The 21,666-nt window shown below is 45.8% G+C and overlaps 1 protein-coding gene across 1 annotated transcript in view; it reads left to right on the top strand.

Annotated features, from left to right (window-relative positions):
- Positions 1 to 21,666, top strand: part of ADGRD2 (adhesion G protein-coupled receptor D2) — a 388,936-nt gene that overhangs the window by 225,910 nt on the left and 141,360 nt on the right. The window lies entirely within an intron of this gene.

Genomic DNA, 21,666 nt, shown 5'->3' with positions numbered 1-21,666 from the left:
GTCTCTCTTTCTCACGCTCCCTCTCCGCCGTGGAACCCTTATTTGCCGCTAACCGTGATCAACATGGTAGGCGCAGAAAAGAACATTGAAAGTTGATAGAGCAGATATCCAATTGGATCGTGGATATCACGGGGACGTGCGACATGGTGGCACGTCCCCGTATCACGGGGACGTGCGACATGTGTGCACACGCCTACACATACTGAATGATGGTTCTGCCTCCTTCAACTTCTGGGTCTCCAAATTGGGCACATGGCCTGAGCTTGCCATTTACGCCTTGGAGGTGCTGGCCTGCCCTGCAGCCAGTGTATTGTCAGAATGTTTATTAGCACAGCTGGAGGGGGTTAACACAGGTTATATTTCCCAATGTTTTGGGGTGTACCCTAATAAAAAAAATATTAAAAACAAAAACCAGTGTAGGCTACATCCTCCTCCTCCACCGCCACCACTTCCACCTACATCGCCACATCCACTGCCTCCTCCTCCATATGGACTTCGTCCTCCTAGATCAATATATATATATATTTTTTTAAACGTATTTTATGTTATTTGAAGTCATTTCCCTATCCACACTTGTTTGCAGAGCACTTGCCATGCTCTTAACCACATTTTGCTGGCATTTGCAGCCCTCTAGCCCTTTCCATGACATTTTTAGAGCCATTTTAGTGCTCAAAAGTTCGGGTCCATTGACTTCAATGGGGTTCGGGTTCGGGGTCAAGTTCGGGTCCCGAACTCAAACTTTTTTGTGAAGTTCGCCGAACCCGAACATCCAAGTGTCTGCTCAACTCTAGTCTTCACTTTATTTGTACATCAGGAGGCGACAGGCGTTTCGTGCTGTCTGCACTTCATCTGGCTCTTAATTTACACGTACGGATGGAGTAGAGTTAACACCCCTGTTTTCTGAGATTTCTGAGTTGTGTTATCTAATCTAAGCAAACACCTTCAATTGCTTTTTAATGGCTTTTGTCTCAAGATTACGCGATGAGTTAAGAAATTGGAGTTAAGAGCTGGAGTGCTAACCTGCTACGTCTGTATGTAAGCCATTCCCTTTATAGCCACATCACATCCCACATAACATGATCAACTGAACAATCCACATACAAAACATATACAACATAGCATGAATATAAAAGGTTCAGCAATTCCACTTATAGAAGAAGAATTATAAATAGACACTTTAGGGTACTTTCACACTTGCGTTTTTTGATTCCGGCAGGCAGTTCCGTTGCCTAAACTGACTGCCTGATCAGGCAAACTGTATGCAAACGCATGTCATTTTTTCTGACAGAACAGGCATTTTTCAGACTGATCAGGATCCTGATCAGTCTGAAAAATGCCTGTTCAGTCAGAAAAATGCATTGCAATACCGGATCCGTTTTTCCGGTGTCATCAGGCAAAAACGGATCCGGTATTTATTTTTTCCTCATTTTTAAAGGTCTGCGCATGCGCAGACCGGAAGGACGGATCCGGCACTGATACATTCCTATGGAAAAAAATGCCAGATCCGGCATTCAGGCAAGTCTTCAGTTTTTTTGGCCGGAGATAAAACCGTAGCATGCTACGGTTTTCTCTTTTGCCTGATCAGTCAAAAAGACTGAACTGAAGACATCCTGAACGGATTACTCTCCATTCAGAATGCATGGGGATATACCTGATCAGTTCTTTTCCGGTATAGAGCCCCTGTGACAGAACTCTATGCCGGAAAATAAAAACGCTAATGTGAAAGTAGCCTTAGTTTAATGAAACACATTTTATTTCATATAATTTCTATCATTTAAGCCAAGATGCTCCAGTGCTTTTGTTTCCGCAATAATTCTCTATGCCTATCTCCTCCATATTTTAACGGCTGAACTTGTTTTAACTAGAGATGAGCGAAGTTTTCAAAAATGCAATTTTGATGCTTCACCAAATTTTTTAAGAAGAATTCATTCAATCCGAATTAATTTGTGACAAAGCATGTTAAAAATCAGCTTTTAGTGAATAGGGTTGTCACGAAACCAAAATTTTATTCGGTTTCGATACCATAAGAAAGTATTGCGATACTCGATACCATTCAATACCACGCAAAAAAAACCCACCAAAAAAGCCCTGTGCATTCTACATTTTATGGATCGTCCGGCCCATAAATGAACAGTCCTATGCTATTTTTGGGGGGCACAAGGTGACAAAAAAATGGCGAATCACGCAGTTTTTTTTTATTTTTCTGTTACGGTGATAAGAAGATATTTTTTAATATTTTAATAGTTTAGACTTTTCGGACATGGCCATATGTGATATGTTTGTTTATTTATTGTTAATATATTTTATATGTAAAAAATTGGGGAAAGGGGGATTTAAACTTAATATTTTGTTGTTTGTTTTTTTTTACTTCTTTTTTTATTTTTACTTACTAACTATTAGCCCCCTTTGGGGCTAGAACCCTTAGAGATCTATTGGGTGAATGGGACTTCACACTCTCCCTGCTGCCCTGTGCTTTGTGCACACTGCAGCAGGGAGCTTACCATGGCAGCCAGGGCTTCAGTAGCATCCTGCCTGCCTTGGTAACTAATCGGAGCCCCGCGATTACACTACTGGGGCTCTGATCGGAATTGCCACTGCCACCAATGAGGAGGAGGGGGGGGGACCCTGTGGCTACTGTCACCAATGACTTTAATACTGGGGGGGTTAGGGGGGCGCATTGCACCACCAATGTTTTTAATACTGGGGTTGGGGGGATGCACTGCGCCACCAATGTTTTTAATACTGGGGGATGGGCGCACTGAGCCACCAATGAAGGTAACTCACTCATTAATTAAAATACAGGAGGCGGGTGCCGGCTATATGATTCTATGACAAGGCGCTGTGATCAGCAGCAGTTAACCCCTCAGGTGCGACAAAAGGCAAATCCCAGTATCAAATCCATACCGGTGCAAAAGTATCGATTGGGTATCGCTCTTAGAATCATTTCACACTTCACTTATTTGGTCAGTTACGGGGCCAAATCTGACCAAAAAAACCGAAGTGCGAACTCAGCCTTACAGGTCAATGTTAACGTCAGGCATAAACGACTTAACTGTGCAGTGGCTCAAGATTGTACTATAGAATGAAAGAGCGCTATCCTTTTACTCCGTTAGCTGATTCCTCATAGATTGCCACAGAACCAGTTCATCCCAAAATAAGTAGTATCAGACCACTTTTTCACCCGAATTACAGAATCAAAGATGAATGGACTTAGTTATATATAAAAGAATATGAACACCCCAAAATCAATATTACAGAATCAAGAATTAACAGATTTATGTATAAAAGAATGTGAATGCCCCAAAATCAGTAGTATAAGGCACAATTTCACCCCAATTACAGAATCAAGGATTAATGGAATTGCTTATGTAAAATAACAATGTGAACACCCCAAAATCAGTAGTATCAGACCGCTATTTCACCCCAATTACAAAATCAAGAATTAACGGAATTACTAATGTATAAAAGAATATGAACAACCTAAAATCTGTAGTATCAAAAACACTTTTTTTTAACCCCAATTAAGTGCAGTAAAGTGTAGTAGAACAAATCACGGAAAAAAAATAATATAAAACATCCTGCACGATAAGATAATGAATGTTGCGGATGTACATGGCTACATTTATACAATCACAGAAAATAATGCACTATAATAATAGATGCAAGCATAACATATGGACTAAGCCCTCACTCTGATTTAGGCCTCATGCACACGACCGTTGTTGGGTTCAGTGTCCGTTGTTCCGTTTTCTGTGATTTTCTGCGGACCCATTGACTTTCAATGGGTCCGTTGAAAACTCGCAAAATGCACCGTTTGTCATCCGCGTCCGTGATCCGTGTTTCCAGTCCGTGAAAAAAATGACCTGTCCTATTTTTTTCACAGACAACGGTTCGCGGACCCATTCAAGTCAATGGGTCCGTGAAAAAACATGGAGGCACACAAGATTGTCATCCGCGTCCGTGATCCGTGTCCGTTTTTTTCCTATCATTTTCAAGGCAAACTTGACTTAGATTTATTTTTCACTTTTCTTGTCTGGTGATCCTCCAAAAATCAAGGAAGACACAAGGAAACAAAAACGGAAACGGATCACGGAACAGCGGAACCCCGTTTTGCGGACCGTGAAAAAATACTGTCGTGTGCATGAGGCCAAAATATGAGACACTTGGTCAATACATTTTGATCAAAACACATCTAAGCCCACCTACCAAGGTGGTCTCAGTTCAGGCGGGTCCTACGCTAAATCCGCCTATGCCGTTTGCATTCATGTTCAGGAGCGCAGACCCCGCACATATAGTGTGTTGCTCTTAGTTACCTCAGTGTGCAGCAGCAACCGGTGGGAGGAGGAGCACACACACAACTATATGTACCACCTTATCATATGTACCACCTTATTAGGCTACTTTCACACTAGTGGCAGGACGGATCCGACAGGCTGTTCACCCTGTCGGATCCGTCCTGCCGCTATTTTGCCGTGCCGCCGGACCGACAGTGCGTGGTGAAAGCCCGCCGGACTAAAACTACGACATGTCTGACTTTTTAGTCCGACGGCCTCTCGCCGTGCACCGCCATGCTGCGCCGGAGCTCCGCCCCCGTCCCCATTATAGTCAATGGGGACAGAGCGGCGGTCCGGCGGCACGGCGAAATAGCAGCAGGACGGATCCAACAGGGTGAACAACCTGTCGGATCCCTCCTGTCGCTAGTGTGAAAGTACCCTTAGGTGGGGCAAAAGTGCACATGAATACTACTCCCAAAATAGGAGCGTATTCACAAATGAAAGTGCCACTCCTTCAAGACAAGTTAAACAAATCACGAAAAAAAAACAAAAAAAAAACATCCTGCACGATATGATAATGAATGTTGCGGATGTACATGGCTACATTTATACATGTATATGTGCGGGGTCTGCGCTCCTGAACATAAATGCATAACGGCATAGGTAGGTTTAGCGTAGGACCCGCCTGAACTGAGACCACCTTGTCGCTTGGTAGGTGGGCTTAGATGTGTTTTGATCAAAATGTATTGACCAAGTGTCTCAGATTTTATCAATAGAGTGAGGGCTTAGTCCATATGTTATGCTTGCATCTATTATTATAGTGCATTCTTTTCTGTGATTGATTGTGGAAAAGTGTAGTAGAGTGGCATCTCTATTAGCCAAGCTTTACACTGTTCTGTTGTCCCCTGCGTTCTCACCGAAGTGTGGATAATGTCTCCCTATTATATCCCTACACTATCTCAGTGCTGTCCCTGAAAACGAATATTTTCCAAATAAAGTCTTTCCTAATCACTTTCCCTAGCACTTGTCACATCTGTCCCTATGCTCAGGTCACTGGAAAATGGCAGAGACCAGGCAGGAGGAGGCTTTTTATAGGGCTGTGACATCACAGGGGCTGACTATCTACTGACTGGCTGGCTTCACAGCGTTATGGGTGATCCCTCATTTCTGGGCTTCTTACTTTGACTTTGTAAAATGTGCAGCAGCCATTTTAGAAAGAATCTGATTCGTTACCACGAATCGGCAGGAAATTTGGATTTGCGACAAATCAATTTTTTTCCTGAAATTCGGATCAAATTCCACTTTGTCAACTTCGATTCGCTCAACGCTAGTTTTAACCCCATAAACTTCATGTATTTAGAATCGCTCTTTTCCTATATTAACTTGGAACTAATTGCCTCCTAGATTTACAAGTAGGTCACGTCTCAAATCGTTGCAGAACTGGTACTGTCTGCAGTGCTAATTCCCGCTTGGTAATATACTTCTCAGCCAGTTGCCCTCTGCTCCTACACGTAAATTTCTCATCTAATGACAAGAAAGGGGTTGTTGACGAGCTACCTCTGACAAAAGCGGATGCTCAGATACAATGTGCCAATTTTTGTGCACCGCTATTTCTATCACCTCCTCCTTATAGCCATTGGGCTATACTGAAAAGAAAATGTAAACCTAGTTCTCTCATGTTGTTGTCCATTTTTTACAAAAAGGGAAGACCACGACCGCGTTCTAGCCCTATATAGAGAGTCATCGCTCAGGGATTTAGGATAATCTCTTTTTTTGTTAATCGGTCTTTCAGATTTCTCACCTGTAATTTAAACTGTGGATCATTGTTATTTAATCTGTGCAAACGTAAACATTTCCCGTAGGGCAATGACTGTTCCGTGTGCATTGGGTGATAACTTCCAAAACGCTGGAGCAAGTTAGTCGCAGTTGACTTTCCGAATTCACTTGTGTGAACTACATGCTCATTAATTGGGATATTCACATCCAAAAATTGCAAGCAGCGGTCTCCAAACTGATTAGTAAATGACGTATTAACTGTATTATTCAAATAATTCACAAAACCGTCAAAAACTGTTGATGAACCTGACAAAACAATAAAAATGTCATCAATGAAGTGTCATAATAAATGCATGTATTTGATATATGAATTTTTAGATGTGTAAATCATATCATTCTCTAGTTCCGCCAGGAACAGGTTGGCGAAAGTAGGGGCCACAGGGGGCCACATTGCCATACGTCTGGCAGAACCATTCTCTGTTCAACTGAAAGTTCATTCAATGCAATTCCTCAGAAGAGTTGCAAGTTCTTGGGTCAAAAAAAAACTTGCATGTTTCATTTGGCTGAATGGGAGATAAAAACATTCACAAAAATTAGCACATTGTATCCGAAGATCCCCTTTTGTCAAAGGAAGCTCATCAACAACCCCTTAATTTGCGAGAAATTTACGTGATGTTCGTGTAAAGGGGCGATTCAGTGAGTCACAAGGAGCAGAGGGCAAATAGCTGAAAAATATATTAATAAGCAGGAATTATTACTGCAGCCACTACCAGTTCTGCAACAATTTGAGACGTGACCTACAAGTAAATCTAGGAGTTCATTAGTTCCAAGTTTGGGGGACAATTACTTGCAAAACCAAATGGGAAGTATACACAATCATATGTGATTGCGGTTTTCTACTACATAGGTAAAACAAAAAGGTCTATAGCCATCGCAACTCAGTTCCAGTTGTTTTACATAACAGACATCCGGGGCTCACATTTGACCACAATATGTGGTCACATCTGACATCATATATTGTGGTCAGATGTGACCTTGGCATCTGAGAGGCAGAAAACCCAGAAGCAGGAGCTTGCCAGGCAGGAATGCCTCTCCCAGGTGGAAATAGGGGAAGACATTCCATTGAAGTAATTAGCCAGAGGCTGTACATATTACATGTACATTACAATTCAGACCAGCAGGTAGCAGCACTGAATTGTAATATAGCCATCTTTGTATGGTAATGGATAAAATTCCATTACTTTATACAAATTGCAGTCTAATGATTGCATGCTGGGGTATACTTGGGGGCCTAAAGAAAGTAAAAAATCAAAAATACATCCTTCTCAAGATCACGGACCAGTACTTGATACAATAAAGAAAAAGAGGCAGCACTTCTACATGACGCACAAACATGGGTGAATAAAGACATCCACTTTTTGCATGTTATTATGAAGTGCTACCTCTTTTTCCATAATAAAGATGGCCAGGGATGCTCAACCTGCGGCCCTCCAGCATGCCCTAATAGCTGTAGGCTGTCCAGGCATGCTGGGAATTGTAGTTTAGCAACAGCTGGAGGGCCGCAGGTTAGGCATCCCTGGCCTAGGCTATAAGAAGGTTGCCAACACCCTGAAACTGAGCTGCAGCACGGTGGCCATGATCATACATCGGTTTCACACAGCTTGCACTCAGAACAGGCCTTGCCATGGTCAACCAATATATATATATATATATATATATATATATATACACACACAGTATATACCGTATTTATCGCCCTATAAGACGCACCGGCCCATAAGACGCACCTAGGTTTTTGGGGAGGAAAATAAGAAAAAAATATTTTTAACCAAAAGGTGTACTGTGTGTTTGGTGGGTTTGGAACTAATGGTGGTCTGTGGATGGCACTATTACTGGGGATCTGTGGATGACAGACACTGTTATGGGGGGATCTGTGGATGACGGACACGGTTATGGGGGATCTGTGGATGACGGACACTGTTATGGGGGATCTGTGGATGACGGACACTGTTATGGGGGATCTGTGGATGACGGACACTGTTATGGGGGGGGGATCTGTGACGGACACTGTTATGGGGGGGATCTGTGACGGACACTGTTATGGGGGGGGATCTGTGGCTTGCACTGTTACAGGGGGATCTGTGGCTAGCACTGTTACAGGGGGGGATCTGTGGATGGCACTGTTATGGGCTGGGGGGATCTGTGGATGGCACTGTTAGAGGGGGGATCTGTGGGTGGCACTGTTATATATGTGCCATCCACAGACCCAGGGGCGGGCTGGGCCGGGGGGCAGGGAGGCAATTGCCCCCCAGGCCGCCCTAAATAAGCCGTCTTAAAAAAAAAAAATTCTTCAGGGCCGCACCGCCGATCATCACCACAGGCGGCGCGGCCCTGAATGTCATTGCGGCCGTGCTTTGTGCTGTGGGGCAGGGGAGGGAGAGGCGTGTCCCTCCCCTGTTCTTCTGATAGGCCGCAGGCACTAATGCCTGCAGCCTATCAGAGGCCGGCTCAGGCAGAGCGATGACGTCATTATCATTGCGACGCCTGAGCCGGGCAGCACACAGCAGGGACACAGGCCAGAAGAGGCTGCATCGCTGCTGATGGAGATAAGTATTACTGTTGTTTTTTTCTTCTTCTTTGCGGGGGGGCTGGCACTATGGGGGGGGGATCTGGCACTATGAAGGGGGCTTGCACTATAGGCGGGGGCTTGCCCTATAGGGGATTTGGCACTATGGGGGGGGGTCTGGCACTTTGGGGGAGTTAGCACAATGGAGGGCACTATAGGGGGAGCTGGCACTATAGGGGGATCTGGCACTATGGGGGGGATCTGGCACTATGGGGGGGATCTGGCACTATGGGGGGGGGGATCTGGCAGTATGGGGGGATTTGGCACTATGGGGGGGGATCTGGCACTTTGGGGGAGCTAGCACTATGGGGGGGGGGCTGGAACTATGGGGGGGCTGGCACTATGGGGGAGCTGGCACTATGGGGGGGCTGGCACTATGGGGGGCTAGCACTATAGGGGGAGCTGGTACTATGGGGGGGCTGACACTGGGGGGGCTGACACTATGGGGGAGGAGCTGGCACTATGGGGGGGCTTGCACTATAGGGGGAGCTGGCACTATGGGGGGGATCTGGCACTATGGGGGGAATCTGGCACTTTGGGGGAGCTAGCACTATGGGGGGGCACTATAGGGGGAGCTGGCACTATGGGGGGGGGCTGGCACTATGGGGGGGCTGGCACTATGGGGGAGGAGCTGACACTATGGGGGGGCTTGCACTATAGGGGGAGCTGGCACTATAGGGGGAGCTAGCACTATGGGGGGGGGCTGGCACTATGGGGGAGCTGGCACTATGGGGGGGAGCTAGCACTATGGGGGGGGAGCTGGCACTATGGGGGGGGGGGGAGAGGGCACTATTGGAGGAGCTGGCACTATGGGGGCATTTCTTGCTGGCACATTATGGGGGGGGGGGCACCATGGGGGTGAGGAGCACTATGGGGGTATCTGGGGGCTCTAAAGGGGCTTTTTTTAATTATTGGCACATTCTGGGGGGCATTATAGGGGAGAGCAGCACTATGGGGCATCTGGTGTTACTATAGGGGCATTATTTGGGGGCACTATGGGGAAGTGGGGGCTCTAAAGGGGCCTTTTGTATTGGAACATTATGGAGGGCACTATGGCATTTGGTAGCACTAAGGGGGCATTTTTTACTGGCACATTATGGCAGGCACTATAGGGGAGAGTGGCACTAAGGGGCATTATTTGGGGGCACTATGGAGGAGTGGAGCACTATTGGGGCATATGGTGGCACTAAGAAGGGGAATTTTTTTACTGGCACATTGTGGGGGAGAGGAGCACTATAGGGGCATCTGCTGGGGGTACTAAGGGGCATTTTTTTTACTGGCATATTATGGGGGACACTATGGGGAAGGGGGGGAGGATCAGTATGAGTGCATTTACTAGGGCACTATATAGGGGTATTTTATACTGGCATACATTATGGGGACATTAGCTCAACTGCGGGCACTAAGCGGGGGTATTTCATGTACTATCATATTATAGGGAAAATTAGTACTACTAGGGGGTATTATGGGGAGCTTTACTACTACTGGGGGGCTATGAGAACCATGATTACTAGGGCACTATAGGGGCATTATTACTACTAAGTGTGCTCTGGCAGAGAATTATTTCTATTGGTGGGATTTTGGGGAGCACTGTTACTTTGGGGGCACCCTAGCACAGTATCAGCTTAGCACTATTATTTTTGGGGGACATTATCTTTATACTATTAGTGTCTGGGCGCAGTTATTTTTTAGAGCACTGTGTGCCAATAATTGTTTAAGGGGGCACTATCTGTGTGGTAGTAGTATTCCCAGGGGTACTGTTTCTGCAGTATAGTATTGGGGGTGGCAGGAAACTAATGTCTGTTTCTCAATCTCTGCAGAGACGGGAGATGGCAGAAGAATCATCATGGCGGTCTGGTCTGAATGGAGAAGATGAGGAAAGAGAACGTCTACAACAAAGGTGACATCACTGGATGTAAGAGGTAGGGGGCGCTATGTAGGAGAGGAGATGCTCCGGCTCCTCCCCCTGCCATTTGCAGAAGGAGGATTCAGAGCTGGGTGAGGACGGTCAAGGGGGGCAGCAGGCCACGGGCGGATGACAGATGGTGGGGGGAACCACAGGCTTTGAGCAGGATCGCGGGAGGGAGGAGAGCGGAGGAGCGTCCTGGCTGTAGCCGGCTGTCTATTGTATAATGTGAAGCAGGCAGTGCAGCCAGGACAGGCCCCCCCTCCGTATGATGTGTAGAGACAGGCCGCAACTATAGAATGTCAGCTGTACAGTGTGTGCTGGGAGTGGCCTATTATATGTAGGAGGGGCTTTTAATAATGGGCGGGGCTAAAAATGGGCCACTTGACTGGATTTGCCCCCCAGGACTAAGGCTGCCAGCCCTCCCCTGCACAGACCCCCCAGCCCATAACAGTGCCATCCACAGACCCCCCCCAGCCCATAACAGTGCTATCCACAGACCCCCCCAGCCCATAACAGTGCCATCCACAGACCCCCCCAGCCCATAACAGTGCCATCAACAGATCCCCCCCGCCCCCCACCGCCGCCGCTCCAGTATACAAATATAAGATGTCTTATTCAATTAATAGTTATTAAACATGCCCCCTCACTCCTAATAGTACCTTACATCCTAACCGCTTCAGTAGAACCCAGGCAGGCAGGCCGGGCAGCATTCTACTGAAGCTGTTAGGATGTAAGGTACTATTAGGAGTTGGGGGACATGTTTAATAATTCAATTAATTGAATAAGACCTCTTATATTAGTATACCGGAGCGGCGGGGCGGGGCTATAGTACACTGACTGCACCGCCCCGCCGCTATTGCCAGCTCCCAGCTCCTCCTCCCAGTCCCTCCCCGAGTCCTCGCTCGCTCCTACATCGCAGCTTGTGATGTAAAACTGCAAGCATTCGCCCCATAAGACGCAAGGGCATTTCTCCCCCATTTTGGGGGGAGAAAAAGTGCGTCTTATGGGGCAAAAAATACGGTATACACTCACCTAAAGAATTATTAGGAACACCATACTAATACGGTGTTGGACCCCCTTTTGCCTTCAGAACTGCCTTAATTATACGTGGCATTGATTCAACAAGGTGCTGATAGCATTCTTTAGAAATGTTGGCCCATATTGATAGGATAGCATCTTGCAGTTGATGGAGATTTGAGGGATGCACATCCAGGGCACGAAGCTCCCATTCCACCACATCCCAAAGATGCTCTATTGGGTTGAGATCTGGTGACTGTGGGGGCCATTTTAGTACAGTGAACTCATTGTCATGTTCAAGAAACCAATTTGAAATGATTCGAGCTTTGTGACATGGTGCATTATCCTGCTGGAAGTAGCAATCAGAGGATAGATACATGTTCTCATTCTGTTTACGCCAAATTCGGACTCTACCATTTGAATGTCTCAACAGAAATCGAGACTCATCAGACCAGGCAACATTTTTCCAGTCTTCAACAGTCCAATTTTGGTGAGCTCGTGCAAATTGTAGCCTTTTTTTCCTATTTGTAGTGGAGATGAGTGGTACCCGGTGGGGTCTTCTGCTGTTGTAGCCCATCCGCCTCAAGGTTGTGCTTGTTGTGGCTTCACAAATGCTTTGCAGCATACCTCGGTTGTAACGAGTGGTTATTTCAGTCAACGTTGCTCTTCTATCAGCTTGAATCAGTCGGCCCATTCTCCTCTGACCTCTAGCATCCACAAGGCATTTTTGCCCACAGGACTGCCGCATACTGGATGTTTTTCCCTTTTCACACCATTCTTTGTAAACCCTAGAAATGGTTGTGCTTGAAAATCCCAGTAACTGAGCAGATTGTGAAATACTCAGACCGGCCTGTCTGGCACCAACAACCATGCCACACTCAAAATTGCTTAAATCACCTTTCTTTCCCATTCTGACATTCAGTTTGGAGTTCAGGAGATTGTCTTGCCCAGGACCACACCCCTAAATGCATTGAAGCAACTGCCATGTGATTGGTTGACTAGATAATTGCATTAATGAGAAATAGAACAGGTGTTCCTAATAATTCTTTAGGTGAGTGTATATACATGAGTGGCGTAATGTATGGCTAATTCAAAAATTTTTCATCTCTTCACCTCCCTCAGAAAATGTAATAAAAAGCGATTAAAAATACTGTAAGCGGTAGATCTCTTTCACTGGAGTAGCAACCACACACTTCTTCACGGACACCAGGATTTAGGGGCCAAACTGTGCTTTATTGTGGAACACGGCACAAAGAAAAACATACAAATCCAAAATAAAACACCTTGCCCGTCTGGGCTCTACCTAAACACATAGATTTCCCTGACTCACCTCTAAGTACCGCTTAGGGTCAGGGTCTCAGGCTCTAAGATTTAGCAGGTGCCGCTCATCAAGCACCAGTCCACACAGGGGAGAGATCAGGCTTCGCATAGCTTTGTGGCCCCTCAGCCCTCCTGACTGAGACCACACACAGAGCCTCTGCTCCGGGTTCACAGGCACTCCCCCAGACTGACACACTGAGGGTGGATTTATGCTAGCCTAATTAGGGTAGCCTTCACCTGCGATCACCTTCCTGCTAGGGAAAAACCTGCCCCGGACTGAGAGGGGGGGGGGGGGGGTTGATTGGGAGGTCCCACTGCCAAAACGTACCATCCCAATCGAAGTAAAATCCAGCCCGGTAAAAATAAAGAAAATAGCTCCAGCAACTATATTTACTGAAGCCAGCGTCATTCTGGATTTCACCCACCTCAGCCAGTTTAGGAACCTGGGAGAGATATACCCCCCTTCCGGGACTTTCCCGTACATTTTACAGTTCACATCGCCACAAGACATACACAGCCCAAAATGGTATAAATAAAAACTGCAGATTATGACGCAAAAAAAATGAGTCCTCACTCAGCTCCATAGTTATAACTAAAAAAAAAGTTATGGGGGTCAGAATATGGCAATGAAATTTTTTTTTTCCCCAAAGTTAGTATTTTTTCTGTATTAAAACACAAGCAAAGTTATACAAATTATGTCACCATTATCTTACTGACCCAGGAAATGAAGGTCGCAAGTCAGTTTTACTGCATAGTGAATGTCCTAAAAAAAAAAAAAAACCTGTGGTGGAATTGCATTTTTTTTCCAAATCCGCCACATATGGATTTTTTCCCCAGATTTTTACTACATCCTATGTAATATTAAATGTTGCTATTAAAAATTGCAACTTGGAAAATGGGCAAAAAAATTATTTCTGTGGTGAAATTTCAAAAAATGCACAATTTTGCAATTTTTTTGGGTTTTGATATTTTGGTGTTCACTGTGCTAAAAATGACATGAAATATTCTGTGGGTCCATATGATTATTGCGATACCAGATTTGTATAGTTTTTATTTTGTTTTGCTACTTTGGTATCGCCATTTTCTGACAGCCATAATGTTTTTACATTTACACCCACAGAGCTGTATGAGGGCTTTTTTTTTTACAGAATCAACGGTATGTTCAACTTTTTGATCACTGATATCCAATTTTTTGAGTGGACAAGGTGACTAAAAAATGGCGAATCAAGTGTTTTTATTTTTTTTCTGTTTTAGATTTTAATTATTTTGGATACAGTGCTACCTGTTTATTTCTTATTGTTTATTTTTATATGTAAAAGTGGGTGATTAAATTTTTTTATATTTTTAAATCTATATATATTTGTTTTTACTTTTCTTTTTTACTTTTTACATACCGTATTTTTCGCCCTATAAGACCCATAAGACGCACCTAGGTTTTTGGGGAGGAGAATAAGAAAAAAAATATTTTTAACCAAAAGGTGTGCTTTTGGTGGGTTTGGAACTAATGATGGTCTGTGGATGGCACTATTACTGAGGATCTGTGGATGGCACTGTTATGGGGAGATCTGTGAAGGACACTGTTATGGGGGGATCTGTGGATGACGCACTGTTATGGGGGGATCTGTGGATGACGCACTGTTATGGGGGATCTGTGGATGACGCACTGTTATGGGGGGAATCTGTGGATGATGCACTGTTATGGGGGAATCTGTGGATGACGCACTGTTATGGGGGATCTGTGGATGACGCACTGTTATGGGGGGATCTGTGTATGACACACTGTTATGGGGGGATCTGTGGATGACGCACTGTTATGGGGGATCTGTGACGGACACTGTTACGGGGGGATGTGTGGCTGGCACTGTTACAGGGGGGATGTGTGGCTGGCACTGTTACAGGGGGGATCTGTGGCTGGCACTGTTACAGGGGGGATCTGTGGCTGGCACTGTTATGGGGGATCTGTGGCTGGCACTGTTATGGGGGATCTGTGGCTGGCACTGTTATATATGTGCCATCCACAGCCCTCCCACCCCATAACAGTGCCATCCACAGACCCCCACCCCTTAACTGTGCCATCCACAGATGTTCCCCATAAAACTGTCATCCACAGATCCCCCCCCCCCCGCTGCTCCAGTGCTGCACTATACAAATATAAAATGTCTTATTCAATTAAAAGTGATTAAACATGCCCCCTCACTTCAAATATTACCGTACATCCTAACAGCTTCTGTACAATGCAGGCAGGCAGGCCGGGCGGCCGGCGCGTCACTCACTGACGTCACTTGCCTGTGCTGCCTGTTTCATTCATAAAGTAGGCGGCGCAGGCACGTGACATCAGGGAGTTACGCTGCCGCCCGCCCGGCCTGCCTGCCTGCATTCTACAGAAGATGTACGGTAATATTAGGAGTGAGGGGGCATGTTTAATTACTTTTAATTAAATAAGACATTTTATATTTGTATAGTGCAGCACTGGAGCGGCGGGGCTATAGTATGGTGACTGCACCGCCCCGCCGCAATTGCCAGCCCCCAGCTCCTCCTCCCAGTCCCTCCCCGCTCTTGCATACATCGCAGCCTGCTATGTAAAACTGCCAGCATTCACCCCATAAGACGCAGGGGCATTTTGGAAAAATACGGTAATAACTTTTTTAGCTCCCTTAGGAGGCTAGAAACAGGGATCTTTTGATCGCTTGTCCCATACTCCATAATAGATAACTATTATGGTCTATAGGATTCTTAAGCTCTGCCTGCTGAGCTGTGCCTCGTGCATGCTTTACAGGCAGCTTACCATGACAGGCCTGGGAACTTTCAGTAGACCCAGGGCTGTCATAGTAACTGATTGTAGCACCACAATTTCACTTAATTCACGCAATTTCCCCTTCCCTGTGCCTAACTCCATAGATGCCACAATCACTACTGACTGCAGTGGCGTAGCATGGGTTGCCAGCACCTGGGGCAAGCCATGTATTGTGCCCCCCAACCTGTGGACACTCCCCTTTTTACAAATAATGTAGTAGTCACCAGCAGTCCTATGTAACACCACAGATAACTTAGTGATAACTTTCTGAGTACAGATAATGCAGTAGATGGGGCACAGAGGAGACAAAACCACTGTGTAGGGATGAGCGAATTTCATGTTATGAAATTTGTTTGCGCTTCGTTTGGTGGTAAAAGCAGAATTGCATTATGGATTCCGCTACCCCGGACCATAACGCAATTCCATGACAGAATGCATAGCGGAATGCCTTTAGAGGACTCCCCTGCATAACGGAAATGGGACAGATCCGTTAGGCAGGCCATATACTTCTATTATAACGGAATGAATAACGGAATGCCTCTAAAGGCATTCCATTATGCATTCCATCATAGAATTGCGTTATGTTCCGTGGTATCGGAATCCATCATCATCTCTACCACTGTGTGGAGGGGGCACAAAGGAGACAAAACCCACCGTCTGGAGGGGGTGCTAAGGAGACAAAACCCACATCTCTACCACTGTGTGGAGGGTGCACAGAGGAGGCAAAACCACCATGTGGAGGGGGCACGGATGAGGCAAAACCACCTTATGGAGTTAAAATATCTCATGTAAGGGGATGTACTGTATGGTGAGCAATGTAACTGTGGGTGACTTTATAAAAGCTTCTAGCAGCTCTCACACCCCTCATATACTCCACTACAAACTACATAAAAATACAGCCCCCAGACCCCTCACCAGAAATCACTGACCACAGCATAAGTGCCTGCACTCTCCCTGCTCTGGACACTGCTCTGCTTCTCCTTACAGGCCTTTTCCTGCATCTGGCATAGTCAATAAGGGGCGGGAGGAAGCAGTGACATGATCTCATGACGTCATGCCCTCAAAGAAGCCAATACATTCTAGGCTTTACCTAGCTTCAGGCCTGGCCTGAAACCTATGAGGCAGAATGGACGGGACGAGAGCCCATTGTCTTATAGGTGCGGGTCCCACATCTATATCTGGAACAGAGCCCCACAAAGTGGTGGCTGGAGGACTTTGTTCCGGCCACCACCAAGCACTCTCCCCATAGAAGTGAATGGGAGTGCATTGCGCATGACCAGCCACCGTTCCCATTCACTTCTATGGTCCCAACGGAAATAGCTGAGCCAACACTAGGCTATTTTTGGCTGGCCCATAGAAAATGCGCAGAGCGCCCTCCACCACTTTCAAGGCTCCGTTCTCGATATAGATGCCGGTCCCAGCGGTAGAAACCGCACCGATCAGACAATGGGGATATATTTTAGCGATATGCCCCTATTGTCTGAGATAAGACAACCCCTTTACCCCTTTAAGTCAGATCAACAATTGTATTCATCAAAACTACATTAAAATGCTATGATACATTATGAGATTTTACATATGAGGGCAATCTGTCCTTTAGAACTCAATACAAATGTCATTTACTTTGAAACAAAATTTCCAGTGAATTAATTACGATTAGGAAACACAAAGAACATTTCTAGATACAAAGCGATTAGAGGGATTTTAAGCAGAGCTCCTGTTCATGTTTAAATTAATCTCCTCAGATCCATTCCTGCCACCTACTGCTCAGTTACTCACACTGAACATATGAAAGTGACTTAAGAGCTTACAAAAGAGACCAATGTTTGATAGAGTTTGCAATCTCTCTGCCTTTTCAAATGCCAAGGACACCCTATCCGCTACCCCCCCCCCCCCAAGACAAAACTAAAAAAAACAACTGACTTGTAAAAGCTTACAATAATGATATTGAAAAATAATCAAAAGTAAATGGTGAAAGTACATGTACTTTGGTGTGCATTAGAAAGATAACTGAAGGCAATGCAATACTTTTTGCTTAAGATGTCATGCCAGATTGTCCATCATAGTTTTGCACTTCTAAGTATATACAAAGATCTTGACAAGATTGACAGTCAATGAATCGAACAATGTTTCATTTGCATAGAAACGTAAACATTTATAGGTACGTGTGCCATCTATTATAATGTAAAGATAGTTACAATTAAAACATGTTTTCTGACCAATTTGAACACAAAGCAGATTTCTTTATTTCCTTTTCCAATCTTTTGTGATATCTTGTCTGTGATTTCAATTAGGTTTCTTTGATTAAAAAGTTGTAATCTACTTATATAAGCATTATATGTCACGTAACTACTTTAAATTACAAGGTTTATAGATGAAAGCCTAAAGGGACACTGACAAGCCCAAAAAGCATATTTAGGTATATATATGACAGTACAGGTCTTATAAAGTGTATTAGAATCATCTAAGTATCCCCCCTGTCCACCTTATAAATACAGTAAACTGAAGTTTTATAACCTGTTTGAATCGTCTTCAATCTGCCCAAGGGGCGGCGTTTCATCTCAACTTGCGCCCAGCCAGCCTCGCCCCAACTGCCGTTTTGAAGCACCGCCCAGCTCATCAATATTCACTTCGCTGGGCGGCTACTAGTGACCCCGACGCAAGATCCAGCGCATGCCCAATATAATCCGGATCTTGAGTCGGGGACAGTAGCCGCCGCCCAGCAAAGTGAATATTGATGAGCTGGGCGGCGCTTCAAACGGCAGTTGGGGCGAGGCTGGCTGGGCGCAAGTTGAGATGAAACACCGCCCCTTGGGCAGATTGAAGACGATTCAAGCAGGTTATAAAACTTCATTTTACTGTATTTATAAGGTGGACAGGGGGGATACTTAGATGATTCTAATACACTTTATAAGACCTGTACTGTCATATATATACCTAAATATGCTTTTTGGGCCTGTCAGTGTCCCTTTAAAGTTCTCATTGCATTTATCTCTAGCAATCTTTAGCAATTATAATCAGCTTTTTATGTTATGTTTTATCAATGTGGTACAAAGGTGACTACAGAATAGTTGAAAGAATAGCTCCAGCGTCCAACTTTTCAAATCAAAGTCTGAAATGTTGCAGGGTGAGCCATTTTCTAAGACAACTATCATGCGACCAAGTGTAGCCTGCAGGGCTCCTATGCAGTTAAAGAGGTATTCTGGTTGCATGTGTGGTGATGTGTACAGTAAAAGTCCTGGAAGGGGTGTATATCTCACCCAAGTTCCTCAACTGGGTGAGATAAGTAAAATCCAGAAAGATGGCGCTGGCTTCAGCAAATATATTTGCTGAAGCTATTTTGTTTAAGTGCAAGGACTGGATTTTATTTGAACTGGGAAGGTAGGTTTGGTAGTGGGACCTTCCCAGTCCAGGGCATGTCTTTCCCCTAACCTGAGGTCATCGCAGGTGAGGCCTGCTGTAAGCAAGGAGGCATAAAATCAACCCTCTGTGTGTCAGTCTGGGGAGGAGAAAACTTTGAAGCAGAGGCCTACAGAGGCTCTGGGTGGTCTCAGCCAGGAGGGCTGAGGGGCCACGAGGCTACGTGTTACCGGATCTCCTGCCCGTATAGACTTGTGTTTGGTGAGCAGACCTGCTAAGGCTTGCAGCCTGAAACCCTGTCTATAAGCTGTGATTAGAGGGGAGTCAGGGAAAAATACTTTGTATTAGTTAGAGCCCAGACGGGCAGGTGTTTGTTTTGCTGTTTTGTGTTTGCTGGTGCCAAAATAAATGGCAATTTTGGACTTTAAATGTCCAAGATGTCTGTGATTGCGACCCCCTGATAGAGAGTGATCCCTTACAATTGGTGGAGGATGCAGGCAAACCAGCAAGTGTCCATGCTAAAAGGGCACCACGTTGTTGCTTGGGGCAACGGACAGTGAAAAGACAAATTGTTGCCAGGGGCAACAATCTGACAGAAAGAGTCGGTTCTGCTGAATGCTGCTTTGCTACGGTGGTGAAGTTAAACGGCTGGAAGCCTCTTTGTCCTGTGAAGCTGTTGCGGTTGCAAATCTGGACACTGTTTGGTGTGGTGATTTAAAGGGCCAGAAGCCCAAGTAAAAGAGACTGACCTGTGGAGAAATATATATATTTTTTTTTTGCTGAGTTGCAAGACAATTTGCTGAAATTTAAAGGCCCAGAAGCCCAAGTTGCAGAAACTTTTGTTGCTACAGGACTGTTACCATGGGTCTCATGGAGGAATATGCGAGGCGGTTATGGCGGATAAAGCAACAGGAAGACATGGCCACACTGATTGGTTACACCCAAAGGGAACTAATGCGGTTTAATGCAGAGCGGGAGGCTTTGGAGGTGCAACTGCAGTTGGTACTGAAGGGGGGGGGGGGTCTTCAACGCTGAGGGGACACTTTGTGAAGGTCCAGGGTGTCGGTGATGAGGCTGGAGAATCCGAGGAAAGGTTTTCAGAGTGTGTGACTGTCACTACCAGAGCTTTGGGACGTTCTCACAGCTCTGTTTCTCCACCCCTGTGATGATGTCACTACTAGAGCTGGGAGGAGTTTTCTGTTTCCTTCCTCCCAGCTGTTCCTCCTCCGTTTGATTCCCCTGCCTTTATATTCCCCCCTCCTCCTATTGTAGGTGTGGATTATATTTCTCATTTGGGTTGTAGCTCTTGCTTGAGTATCTTCCCTTGTATGCTATCCTTTCACTGGACCTGTGTTCTGCTGCAGCAAGTACTCCGGATATTGCCAGCCTGTCTTTGGATCCGTCTTCACTGCGGCTGCAGCCCTTCAGCTAAGTGTGCAGACATTGCTGTGTATCTGTGTGTTTTCTGACTGGATCCGAGGCGACCACGGTTCCCTCCATATACTGAGCAGGGCACCGGTGGCCGTGCCCCTTCCACTATTGTAGGGGTTACAGTGGTCATCAGTCTTAGGTACGCGGGCATGCCTCCTTCCACCATTTGGATCCGGGCATGGGCTTAGCAGCATAGGGAGAGCTTTTGAGGGTCTGACAGGGGTCACCCTTTATCCTCCCTAGTTTGGGTCCGGTCAGTAGCTCTATTTTCTGTGCATGCTCTTGTTGCTCACATACAGCCGTGACAGTGACTTACCGTCTAGGAAAAGACTGGATTCAAGGCCAAGGCGTTTTCCATGGCAACCACTTCATTGAGGAGTCTGTATGTGATTGTGGTGCCAGGAACCAAGGGCCGGAGGTTCCTAAGATCCAGGAGAAGGAAGGTGTACCTGGAGCTCCCTCATCTCCCAGGAGTGCTGAGCCTGTGACGTCAGTGGGTAAGAGCGTTCCTGTTATTGCTTGCGTAGCAAAGTGAGCAAAGCTCTAGAGGTTGGGCGTGGACCTGAACTGTGGTGGGTGCCGGCAGCAGTTGCTATATGCCAAATCCGGTAGGTGTTAAGACACCAGGACTAGAGACTGCTAAGAAAATGTGTGACATTGTGGTGGATGGCAGTCCAGTCCAAGCATTGTTGGACGCAAAGAGCCAGCTGAGCCTGGTACATGCCAGTTTGGTAGCTGGGGACTATGTGCTGGACAAAATGTTAAGTGTGCTGGACATTCATGGGGATAGCTAGGACTATCCTGTGGCTCTCACTGAGTGTGAGACTCCAGTGGGAACTGGGACTTATGAACTGGGAGTTGCAAATGCGCTCATGCATGGTGTATTGTTGGGCCGTGATTTCCTCTTGTTCTGGGAGTTGTGGGGAAAGGGAGACACTTCTGCAGCAAGTGATGAAACTTCTACAGAACTTGGGCCGATCCCTTTAAATGAAGGTGTGCAGGAGATGACCATTGAAAACAATGGTGCAGATAATGTGCAAAGTGAATTGTTAGTTACAAGAGGTAACTTTGGGATGGCTAAACTCAGGGATCCTATGCTAACACGTGTAAGAGGAAGCCGGATAGTGAAACCTGAGGTTGACAGAACTGTTGTAAAATC

The sequence above is a fragment of the Bufo bufo genome, chromosome 8, assembly GCF_905171765.1.
Source record: "Bufo bufo chromosome 8, aBufBuf1.1, whole genome shotgun sequence".
NCBI lineage: Eukaryota > Metazoa > Chordata > Amphibia > Anura > Bufonidae > Bufo > Bufo bufo.
Note: the sequence above shows the minus strand (reverse complement) of the source record. Positions and strands in the feature narration are given on the sequence as shown.